This window comes from Rhincodon typus, chromosome 3 (genome assembly GCF_021869965.1).
Source record: "Rhincodon typus isolate 14 chromosome 3, sRhiTyp1.1, whole genome shotgun sequence".
Taxonomy (NCBI): domain Eukaryota; kingdom Metazoa; phylum Chordata; class Chondrichthyes; order Orectolobiformes; family Rhincodontidae; genus Rhincodon; species Rhincodon typus.
Window position 1 is genome coordinate 8325417 of NC_063334.1, and position 13601 is coordinate 8339017.

Here is a 13601-nt window from a genome sequence, read left to right on the forward strand (position 1 = left end):
GAAATAGGCCATTCAGCCCAAAGTGTCTGCACTGGCTCTCTGAGCATTTTGATCTAGTGCCAAACACCTGCCTTTTCACTAGGATCATGTACCTTTTTTCTGTTTAAAAAAAAATCAGCTAGTTCTCTCTTGAATGCTTCAAATAAACCTGCCTCCACCACACATGCAGACAGCATTCCAAACCTGGACCACTTGCTGTGATAAAAAAAAATTCTCAACTTGCATTTGCTTATTTTCCAAAACATTTTCAAACAGTGCCCTTTGGTTCTTGATCCTTTCACAAGTGGAAACAGTTTCTTCCAATCTATTTTGTCGAGATCCCTCAAGATATTGAAAAAACATTTATGAAATCTCCCTTCAGTGCTCACCTCTCCATGATAAACAGACCCAAAGTCTCTAATCTATCCTCATAACTGACGTTTCTCGTTCACATTTCTCCCTGGGTGCATTCATGTAAGCCTTTTCTGCACTCTCTCCAATGTATTCATATCCTGCCTCACGAGTGGTGCACAGAACTATACAAAATACTTCAGCTGCAGTCCAACGAGTGTCCTGCATAAGTTTAAGTTCAGCATAACCCCCATGCTTTTGCATTAATATCCTTCCTAATGAAACCTAGAATACTGCATGCTTTATAAATAGTTCTCCCTACCTGTACTGCCACCTTGAATGACTTATGAATGTACAAACACCAGGTCTTTCTGCTCTTGCATACACTTTAGAAAAGTGCTCGTCATTCTTTGTAGCAAAGTGTATCACATCACGTTTCTCCACATTGAACCTCATCAGCAACCTATCCTCACATACCACCAACTTGTCAATGAGTTTTTGAAATTCTACACTGTCCACCTTACAATTTACAATTCTTCAATGTTTTGTGTTGTTTGCAAACTTTGAAATTGTCACTTGCATATCAAGATACAGATCATTTATTTGTATCAGGAAAATTAAGGGTCACAATGCCAACCCCTGGGGAAGTCCACTACAGACCTTCCCCAAGTTTTAAAAGTCCCCATTAACCATTGATTTTATCCCCTATTCCTCAGCTAGTTTTATATCCATGTTGCTACAGTCTGTTTTATTCCAGGACCAGTCACTTTTCTCACACGTCTGTTGTGTGGCATTGTATCAATTGCTTTTTAGAAACCTATGTCCACCAGATCAATAGCCTACCCCTCATCAATCCTCTCCGTTAACTCTTCAAAAACTTCAGCAAATTAAATTGACATGATCTTCCTTTAACAAATCCATGCTAGTTCTATCCCTAATAATTATTTCTGGAAGTTCTCCCACTACCAAAGTAAAACTGACTGGCAGGGGCTTTCCTTATAAACTTCTTTGAGTAAGGGAGTCATGTTTGCAATTCTTCAATCCTCTTGCACCACTCCCAAATCTAGGGTATGGTATTTAAAGTTCATGGTCTTGTACAGATGAATATAACTGTCATTTTCAGAATTAATACAATGCATTTTTGTTACTAGGGACTCTTCTGATGCAGAGTGCAAAGATGAGTCAAGCAGCAACACGGGTTTTATTTAAGTTTGCTCTGAGCGAGTTACTATCCACCCATATGCAGCCTTCACCATATCCTCACTCAATGGCTTATTAATAGATTTATTACATTTCTGAAGGAAGAACATAAAAAGAGAACAACAGCATAAGACCCCATCAGTCTGTTACACCATTCAGTAACACCATGGCTGAACTTCTGTGTCACTCCAATGTCTTGGTCTTATCTTCCTATCTTTCAATTTGCATAGTACCAAGAAGAAATCTGTCGTTTGAACATTCACAACTTACTGAGTTAGAGAACTCCAAAAAAAAATTCACAGTTAAGCCTCTAAGTTATGAAATTTCTCTTTATCACAACCCTGAATGGTCAACTGCTTATCTTGAGATAACTTTGCTGACTTCACAATTTTAGGTGGTCTGGATGTTGCAATTTTTTTCCACAATGCATTCTATTTTGACTTGGAAGATGGGTAGATGTTTCGTTTTTGGATTCTTGACATTGACTCGGGTCTTGATCTTGATTGACCTGTGAAACATTTCTCTGCTGAAAGATCTTTTGTCTCCTGACATCCTTTGTTGAGGATAGCATTCATGCTAAACCCAGTAGTTGGTCCATCCTTTACCTTATCTTAAGGACCCTTAGTCTCCTGGATTCCCTTCACAGAGGAGCTCTTCTCTGCTAACTAAGGTAGTTGCGCCATACCATCATCTGAGGGACATTGAATCTTGTGAATTTACACTGTTAAAACAAGTACAGTCTTATTTGCGGTTTCCTGGATTTTTGGTCCAAGAATTTGCTCTTTCATTCAAAGAGGCGTGCACTTTTGTTCAGTATCCTGCAAGTTCAGAAAGGTAATTTCTTCTTTTTGACCACATCCTGTATTTATGGACATTGGTCTGTCTTCCGGGAGTCCTACGCAACTTGTATCCATTTTTTTGCAAGCAAATATTCAATCTCAATCTGCTGATAAATCTGAGTTGAAGAAAAAAAAACATTTTGATTAGGCTTGACATCTTTATCCATCCTCTGTGGATATCTCACTGGTAATCTGGACATTTTCACCTCCTCAGTTGTGTTATTGAAGGAATGCTGCTCACTCAGCACCATTGCTGACACCGACAATAGCAATTCTGCTTTGGGAGACAATGGATTGAATACAATTGATTCAGTGATGATAGGAATGAAAAACATTTTTACTATTAGTGTAAAGTCAACTACAAGTCTCATATGCCAACATAGATTGTCTCAAGAGATGATTTTCTCACCTTCTGTAGCAAAGATAGAGGTTTCTCACATCTTCTGGGGTAAAATGGTTGGTTTCCCAATTTTCTTGGCCCATAACACAACACACACTTTTAAAAAATAAACCTCTATGGTGGCAGCCTCAATAAATCCTCTCACTTGAAAAGCTGGTTTTAATTATACCTCAAAACTTCCTAAAAATCTTAAAGTTCTTCTAAATATCTTCTTCTGTTCGACTCCTTCTTCAGATGTTTTTGAAACTTGCCCTTTTGTTGCCTGAAATAAACTGCCACTTTTTCAATACTGGAGCTTGGTACAAATTAATTTCTGGCCTTTTCTCTGTCTCTCTAGCTATGCCTCGTGGACCCAAATTGCAATGGCAGTGAAGTTCATTTTGCGTGGTAAGTACGCCCTTTCCCTTCTATCCTTTGCAGCCAGGTCTTCTACACTGTACCTCCCCCTTGCTCTCAGGCATCTCTGCTTTACTCCCAAAGCTCACAATTGCTCCCATAGAGACTTCTACTCTTCGCAATGTGACCAACCTTTACTCCTTTCCTAGCCTGTACGGCTTTCCCTGCTCTGAGGTGAAAGTTTGCTTCTGAAGTGCTGCTTGTCCTGATGATACCTGGTCAAGTGCTGCTAACTGCTTGTCAAGTCTTCTTGAAGTGAAAATCTACATGATGTGGTAATGTCTTCAGAAATATTTTTTCCTGGGTTGAATACATTCTCTCCACATTGTTACCTTGAGATATTCATCAATATTCCCAGCCACTGACCACTATGTCCTTCTGGGCACTGAGTGGTTGATATGTCATGTTGCTAACTAATCTTTTTTCTTTGTTGAGTCTAACGGCTTATCTAAACATCAGTGGTAGGAGAAAGACCACAAGTGAGTCTAAACAAGAAGAGGCACTTGTCTTACTCAACAACAGATAGCTTATTATTTTATAGCTAAGGGTACAATAGGTATACATTGCTATGTTACAATAATAGGTTGCATGGACTAATTAGGCATAATTAGTTAAGACTATCAGGGGCCAAGAGATGACACTTCTGCCCTCATCAGCTCTTGTGCAAGACTGCTTGATTTTCCACCCATCACTGTGTAGCATTATCAAATTGAGTACAGCCCAATGCAACTCCAACAGCAACTCTTTCAGAAACATCACCTTATACAATAATCTTCACAAATTACAAAGCACTGTAGTTTGGAAAATGTATTGGCTCTTAGTGCCTAGGATGCATAGAACTTATATTTTACCTTTTAGATTCTTCTGACATTGTGCCAGATAGCCTAAATTATATTTTCTATTTCTGATGTATGTAAGTTCTAGATCCTCAATGTTCTTGCACTAGATGCAGCATAAAAACAGCTAGGGTTACCATTGATAATTGCTATTGAGCGGCTTGTGCTGGTCAGCGAATGTTTATGAGCTTGGGTGATAACAGGATTGGACTTGTGTGAAAGCTTCCTCTTTATTTCTTACGTGACAAGCCATTTGTTGCCTTTAACCTCCTCCCTTCGTGCACAGTTACTGTACTTGTTAACTTATGAAGTCTTTCATACACAAATAAAAAAACATGTTTTGCCACATAACTTCAAAGTGTATTAAAGGACAACCATGCAGATGTAAATACTACTTTAATTTTTGAATTGTGAACTTAAAAATAAGAAAAACAAATACCGCTTTTTACCAAGCGACTATTGAAAAAGGTGTTGCAGTTTTAAATGAGTTCCGAAACTAATTCAGTGTTGTATCAATATAGTGGCCTTATTCAAGCAGTGGGGGGTACAGGCTAGAGATCTCTATTCCATGGGTGAACGTTCAGGGCAATTTGCCCAGTGACAAATCATTGATTGCTTTTTTTCAAACAAGATCAGTTGTATATTCAAGGGTACTCAGTGTAATAGCAACTACATGATTAGTTCTTGGGCGAGTAGATGCAAGCTTTGTGTTTGGACAATATGGTAGAAACATTCACCCTGTGAAGGAAGAAAGATCTGTCTCTCCCTTCTGTGAGTGCAGAAGGAAAATGTACCATTCTAAGCAGCTCGGAACTCTCTCTGCAAATTACCTTCTTGAAAGAAGAAAGGGAGAAAACACCCACAAAGACACCAAAAGGGTGAATCCTCAATTGGCGAATTAAAGGTCAAGAATTGGTACGTCCATAACCTTGTGTACTTCTCAAAAACTTGAAAGGAAATAGAAGAGAATTGAAGGAAAACATCTTATTGATGTTTGGAATCTGGACTGATGCCAGAACTACGCTTCACTGACCTTTTCTTTGTTCCTTTCACAGCCATATTTGTTTGTCTTATCATTGTGTGTCTATAAGTGTGTAAGAACTTTTTCTTTGAAGAAGGAGTTTAGCTTATACAGAGTTGTAAGTCAGTAACTCATATTACTTTTCTACCATCAGTTAAAAACAATCAATCAGTTTGCAATAAATAGCTGTTTTCTTGTTTAATACAGAAATCTGGTGAGTGTTTTTTTCTAACATGGGTTTGTTGGTCAGATACATTGGGGATTTTGGATAGTTTGACCAAATCCTTTTACAACTGTGACTCTGGGAATAGTAGAGCTTGATTTCCAGTGCGCTACCCTGGTGAATCGTGATTCAGTGTGGAAGATGAATCAAACAAACTAAGAAAATGTGATAAGTTCCTTTAGTTGAAAGATATTTCTCAATCAACTGAGCTATCAGAGCTAAGCTTCTGCAGTTTTTAGGTCTTTTTTTTGGCTAGAAACCACAAATGAGCAGATTTGTGGAATTCAGGTTGAAGATATCCATAGTGGTATTACGAACTCCCAATATCTGAGTCTGTATTCTGTCCAATGCCACAATCATTACATATACCACTGAAGTGCACCTCTCGGGCACCAGTAGCCTGCTGGCACTGCAGCTGACAGGGTATTGCCATCAGCTATATAACATTGCCAGGACCACAACAACCAAATTCAATCACTAATACTGAACTTGCAATGAAATGTCACCTCATAGTACCCTTACAGACGATGCACAGTCATAATTCCTTGCGTACGGCTGGTGGCAAGGTTAGGGTTAGCACTACTGTCTGACAATGCTAGGGACCAGGGTTTGATTCCACTGTCAGGTGACTGGCTGTTTGGAGTGTCCAAGTTCTCCTTGTGTCTGCGTGGGTTTCCGCTGGTGCTCCGGTTTGCTCCTATTGTCCAAAGATGTTTAAGTTAGGTGGATTGGCCACGCTAAGTTGTCCCATAGTGTCCCTGCAGGATAGCAGCATTAGCCATGGTAAATGGGGGATTACGGGGATTGGGTAGGATGCTATTCAGAGGGTCTGTGCAAACTCGATGGGCCAAATGGCCTCTTTCTGCCTTGTAGGGATTCAACGTATGTATCTTTTCCAGCAACTTCTGTTTTTGTTCAATGTGTGCGTTTCTGCGAAAATTTTAATATAACCACCTAGTGGCCAGAGTCTGCAACTACATTGTAACCATTAAAGTAGCAACTCACTTTATAGAGTCATACAGCACAGAAACAGACCCGTTGTCCAAACAGTCCATGCCGAACATAATCCCAAACTAAACTAGTCCCATTTGCCTGCTCCTGGTCTATACCCCTCCAAACTTTTCCAATTCATGTACTTACCTAAATGTCTTTTAAACATTGTAACTGTGTCCACATCCACCACTTCCTCTGGAAGTTCATTCCACACGTGGACCATCATCTGTGTAAAATAAAATTAGCCTGCCCCCTCGTCTTGAAATCCCCCATCCTAGGGAAAAGACAACTAACATTAACTCTATCTATACCTCTCATGATTTTATAAACCTCTATAAGGTCATCTCTCAACCTCCTATGCTCCAGTGAAATAAGTCCCAGCCTATCCTTTCTTTATAACTCAAACCTTCCATATCCAGCAACATCTTGGTAAATCTCTTCTGAACCCTCTCTAGCTGAATAATATCCTTCATATAACTGGGCGACCAGAACTGGACACAACACTCCAGAAGAGGCTCTTACCAATGTCCCGTACAACCTCAACATGACGTCCAAACTCCTATACACAAAGGACTGAGCAATGAAAACAAGCATACTAAATGCCTTTTTAACAGCCCTCTCTATATGTGACGCAAACTTCAAATAATTATACCTGAACGCCTGGGTCTCTCTGTTCTACAACACTACCCAAAGCCCTACCATTAATTGTATAAGTCATGCCCCTGTTTGTTGTACCAAAATGCAAAACCTCACATTTATACAGATTGAACCCCATCTGCAATTTTTCAGTCCATTTTTGCATTCGATCAACATCCCTTTGTAATCTTAGAAAACCTTCTTCACTGTCTACTATGCCACCAATTTGGTGTTGTCCACAAACTTACTACCTTTTAATGCCTTCTATATTCTCATCCAAACCATTTATGTAAATGACAAACTAAAGAGGACCCAGAACCGATACTCGTGGAACACCACTGGTCACAGGCCTCCAGTTGGAAAAGGTACATTCTACCACCACTGTCTGTCTCCTGCCATTAAGTCAATTATGTATCCAATTGTCAAGCTCATCCTGAATCCCAAGTGACCTAACTTTACTAACTAGTCCACTATATGGAACCTAGTCAAAGACTTTACTAAAGTCCAAGTAAACAACGTCTACTGCTCTGCCCTTATCAATCTTTTTGGTAACTTCCTCAAAAAACTCAATCACGTTTGTGAGACATGATTTTCCTGGCTTATAACCATGTTGACTATCTCTAATCAAGTCTTGCCTTTCTAAATTTGTATAACCTTACTAAATCATCTCGAAAACCACAACTGAAGTCAGACTCACAGATCCAAAGTTCCCCGGTTTCTCCTTACTACCCTTCTTAAACAGAGGTAAAACATTTGCCACCCTCCAGTCATCAGACACCTCACACATAGTTATACATGATGTAAATATTTCTGCAAGGGCCCCCGCAATTTCCTCCCTTATAGCATTCTGGGATACATTACATCAGATCCTAGAGATTTATCCTGCTTTATATTCCCTAAGACCTCCAGAACTTCTTCTTCTGTAATGTGAACTGCTTTTAAACCATTAATATTTATTTCCCTGAGTTCTCTAGCCTCCATTTCTTTCTCCAGAGTAAAAAGTGATGGGAAATATTTATTTAATTTTTCTCCCATCTCTTGGGGTTCAACACAAAGATGATTTACGTGATCTTTAAAGGGCCCTACCCTCTCTCTGGTTACCTTCTTGCTCTTAATGTATTTACAGAATCATGCTTTTCATTTTAAAGCACTGCAGAGAAGATAAATTGTGTACAACTAAATAATTTCTTTTCAGAAATATTGTTGAAAGCCAAAGGTGCAGTGTTGTGAAGGATGAAAGAAAAACAATTAGACAGGTTAATGAGGCTAAGTGAAGATGAAGTGCCAAGGCCTGGTCAGGAGTCTGATCTTGGAATCCTTAAATAGTTGAGGGAGGAAATAAGACCATAAGATGTAGGAGCAGAGTTAGGCCATTCAGGCCATCAAGTCTGCTCTCCCATTCAATGACTTCATGGCTGATCTGACAATGCTCCACTCCACCTTCTTGCCTTATCTCCACAATCCTTGCAGAGGCCTTAGAAAGTATGGCCTCAATCTTCCAAACTGGGTCAGTGTTCTTATTTCTGAACAAAATCAGACTGAAAATTGCTCACTTACCTCTGGTGCAGTTTTTTTAGGCTGCTTGATCAGGGTGTAAGGCTCTGAAAGGATTACTGCTAAAGAATGCCTTCAGCATCATTCACTGTGATGTTGCCGTATGGAGTAGGGACAAACAATTTAGGATCTCGAAGGTATAAGTCCTACCCTTTTGGTCTTCCTCCTGGACCCTGTAACAACGTTTATCACGTCGACATAACTCGTACCTAGCTGCTATCCTGGAACAGGTTGCATCTTATTTAGGACAAGACCCTCTTCCCCTTATGCGACCAAATAGTCTTCCTCTACCACAAAAGACAAACAGGCCCTAACAGCAAAGAGGATGGTGGCAACAAATCTACCAGATGGGCATGGATACACCATGGTGAGCAGTGGTGAGGATTCATCTTATATGCCAGGAAATTTCTCATCCAGACAGCCAGCGGTGAAGGGTATTGACTCTGCAACCAAATGAGGGGGTAGAGTGGTTCATGTAAGGAGTAGAGTGGTAGTTGGGTGAGGTTAGGTTGCCAGGTGGATCAGCAGTACAGATATCAGGTGGGTGGAAAACATGGTGCCAGGTGTGTGGGGCTGGGACAATGGCAGGTATTTGCATGAGCTAGGGATGTGGGTAGTGCAGTAGGGTGCCAGGAAGGTGAGTGGATAGGGCATCAGGTGGTTGTGGCGTGATAGGATAAGAGGTGGGTGAAGCGTGTGGATGCCAAGTAGGTGGGGAGGGGCATGAATGTAAGTGTGTGTTTAAGGGTTTAGGAAAGGTTAGGAATATGCAGCTTCAGGTTGAATCAGTGAGAGATTTGGTTCCAGGAGGGGTACATCGGTAGCTGGTGCATTTCAGATCTGCACAGGAGATAGGAGACTGGGGACAGGGGAATAACGGTTTGAGGGTTGGGTTCATGGTAGAGCTAAGTTGGGAGGGGGTTCAGTCACAATGGGATAAGGGGATACAGTTACAAAGGGATAAGGGCATGTACAGTGACAGGGGGAAGGTTAGGTCTTGGGGGTTGGGTGGTTATCAGGTCTGTAGGGATATCTTGACTGTGTCAAACCCGGGGCAAAGCACGTGTTGGGATTGGCACAGTCATGGATTCATGACGGTGGTGTCAGACCTGGGCAGGGGCGGTTGTTGGGCTTTTGGATCCATAGGGAGTTGAGGATTGGATTGGATTAGGATTTGGGTCCGATCTGGGGGAGTTCAGGGTTGGGATCAGGTGGTCAGATGTCTGCACGGGGGTTTAATTTTACAGTTAGCCAGATATTATAAGAGTTTTTAATTCCTTAAATTTTTTTCTGGCTAACTATTCAGGTAGCTCAGTCAGAACCCTCCAAAGTCTTTTACTTTCGCTCAAAAGTTGGGGACTTTCTCAGAGAGTTCCAGATGCTGGGTGATTGCCCATTGGAAATTTCAGTTTTGTCAGGACATCCACGTGTCCCTATAACAACTCTTCTCTGCATTAGTGCAAAAACTGTTTTCCTACTGCAGCTCTGGGTTGATTGTTTCAGGTTTCGACTAAGCTTAGATGTATTCCAAAGGACTGGAGAATGATCAAAGTCAGACTAATTTTATTCTTTTTTCCATAGAAGTATTGTTACACACAACTGAACTCTTTTTCCTCCATCACCAAATCACCATGGTATATTTTTCATCTGTTAACCACCACCAGTAAATCATCAAGTTTCCAATTGAATAATTGACATGCAAAGCCCGTTAAAGTACCTAATTTTAAAAAGGGAAAGAGCTAATTTGCACAATTGTAGGCCAGTTAATTTCACATCTGTGGTAAAGAAAAGCAAAGACACATTATTGAAAGATGAAATCATCCCATAATTGGATATCAAGAAAATTGATTTTAAAACAGATAATTGTGCTTTCCAAACCTAAGTGAACAATTGGAGGATGTAACAGACATAGTGGAAATGCAATGGAAGTGAAGTACATAGACCTTCCGAAAGCATTTGAGAATGTGTTACTTGGAAAATTAGTTCAGAGTATTAAAGGGTGTGGAGTTCAGAGGAGGATAGCAAACTAGGTTAAAATTTGGATATGAATGAGAAACAGAGAATTTGATATAATAGCAGACCATTTAGAAATGCATAATATGATAATGCAAAGTCAGCGTGGCTTTATGAAGGGGAAATCATGCCTGAGCAATTTATTAGAACTCTTTGGGGAGGTAACAAATAGGATGGATGAAGATGAATCAATGAACATAATATATTTGAATTTCCAGATGACGTTTGATAAGGTACCACACATTAGGCTACTTAATAAGATACAGCCTATGGTGTTGGAGTTAGTATATTAGCTTGGATAGATGATTGACTGACTAGTAGAAGACAGAGTTGAGATCAGGAGGAATTTTCAAGGTGGCAAACTGTAACTTGTGGCATGCCAAAGAGACCAGTGCTGAGGCCAAAACTATTTACAGTATATATTAATGACTTGGATAAGGAAATTTATTGTACTGTCAACACGTTTGTGGGTGGAAACTGTGTAGTTATGCACTTTGGCAGGAAGAATGGAGAATATTATTTACATGGAAAAATACCGTAGAAAGTTGCAGCACAGAGGGTTTTGGGAGTCATATTGGATAAACCACAAAGAGCTAGCATACAGGTTCAGCATGTAGGAAAGGCAAAAGTAATGGTCTAAAAATAGGGAAACTATAGAAGGGAGTAGTTAGACCACACCTAAAATACTGTGACCAGATTTGGGCCCTTATTTCAGGAATGCCAACTTTGAATGAAATGACTTTATGTGAAACATTGGTTGACATAGAAACTAATGTTAAAACTGTAGTTAAGTTTTTAGGACCTTCCTTATCACACAAAAGTTGAAATATTTTATATTGCCAAATTTCTACATTGGTAAATAAAATAACATGAAATAAAATAAGTCAAGAATATGACAGGAAAATGCTACTTACAATGCTATCTTCTTGCTGGTGAATTTGCTTCCCAAAACTAGAAGCACAACTGAAAATTTATTCAGCACACAAACTGAATAAATTTGGTGACAGTACCCAGCCTTGTCATTTTCCTGATTGTCCCCTTCAGGTTTGATACTCACTATTTGGTTCCACCATAGGCTTTGGTTAAATCTCACATCTTTACTGTAGATGGGAGTTTACTGATCCCTCTGGTCACTGCAGACCCTCCCACTTTTTGTTCCTCTGAGTTGTGGCCTCTTCGTCATTTCCCAACCGCTGAGTTGTGGATTTCCTTACTGCCCAACTCTAGTTTTACCTCACCAACCCCTGTTCCCAACCTCTTACCCCTTCCTTCTCTTGGACTCGCATTCCTTTTCAGGATCCAGAATCAATTCAAAGCTGAAGTTCTGATAATATGGAAATGAATTCTGATGGTTCAGAAGTGCTAAGGCTTTTACAATCCACGTCTATTTTAAATGCTCCCACTTGCTGCTTCCCTCTCCAGAACCCTTGCTGTGGGCAAGGGATTCGGAGAAGATCAGTGAGGCAGGACACTTTGGAAGTCACTTAAAAGATATATTTGAAATATTGTGACTTGAACTCCCAAGGAAGCCATTCAGTTTAGGTAGCTTGTCATCACCTACTCAAGGGCAATTAGGGATGGGCAATAAATGATGGTCTTGGCTTCAATAATCACATCCCAAGATTTAATAAAATATGTTCATTCAATATAAACAGGATGTGTGTTTCGCTGCAAGAGTTGGGTTGCCATTGTCAAAGATGGTCTTCGCAGTTACACCCAGACAGTTTACCAAAAGAAGCTTGCAGCATACTCTTGTTATAAATGCAGGGTGGAAATTTCCACCATTATAACAGTACGTTGACCTCACAGGATCCAGTTTACTGCTTAAAATTTCCAGTGGCTTCTGGAGTGAGTAACTTCAACTATTACCTAAGCCACTCCAGAAATCTTGGAGTTTTCAACTACTCCAATATTCATCTTGCTGAAACAGCTGAGTAGCTGATTATTATAAGTGTTATAGTGTAGAAACTACATCAACAAATTTGCACACTGCAAACATCCAAAAACAGTGATGCGATAATGACTAGATAATTTTTTATTTAAAGTTGATTGGGGGATAAATACTGATCAGAGCACTGGGTTTATACCTCTCCTCTTCTTAAACATAGTGCCATGGGAGAAAAGCAGTGAAGTCAGATCTGTGACTGAAAGGATGCAAAGCTACAAAGAGCTAGCATACAAATTCAGCAGATAGGAATGGCAGCTGGAATGTAGGCCTTTATTTCAAAGGGAACGAAGTCTAAAGATAGATAGGTCCTGCTGAAACTATTGAAGGCAGTCATTAGACCACACCTAAAATACCGTGACCAGATTTGGGTCCTTATTTTAGGAATGCCACCACAACTTTAAATTGTGGCCAGCAGCCCTTGACGGGTGAGAGAATGGGGTTTGCTAGACACCTCAATAACATACCTTGTCCTCAGTCCCCAGGACGCAGTGCAGTGGAACAGACTATGAAAGAAATGTGTGTTTTGGGAGAGAAATGTCCAAATACTTATAAAGTCAGGGATAGGATCCTTGTCACTCAGGAATAGTGATGTGAAGCTGACGTTCTCATCTTCTGTGCAGAATGGAATTGACAGAAATACACTGTGACAGCTGTGAGATGCTCCTTGATTGCATTTATCTGGTTGATGTCGTTATCCGCAATTGCCAGCTTAATCTGATTGATACAGGATCCCACCATGTCAACAAACACTCTCGCAATCTCATCCATAATCTCAGTGGTCTCATTCCTCAGCCTGGCACAGAATATAGCCCTGCCTGCCCCCAACAAAATTGTCTTGCACCATCAGCTGATACATAGTGCAGCCATAAATGTTGATTTTGAATGACCCATCAATGAGCAGCAGACCTCCAGATGGGACTTCATTGTTGGTGTCATGAATGCAAATGAACAGGATGCAGTTCTCATGACTTATCCAGACTGCCACAGATGGCATCCATGTTGTCATAACATGCTTTAGTTCAGTATAGTAAATTCCCGAACATACGGTAGGAACATCAAGGAGGATACAGCTGGTTGGCAACGTGTAAAATGCGGCTGCCACAGGGATCAGTGCTGAGACCTCAATTTTTTTGTTACAAATTATACATGTGACTTTGATGAAGGGATGGAAGGTTTAATGGCTAAATTTGCTTCTGGCACAAAACTGGGTAG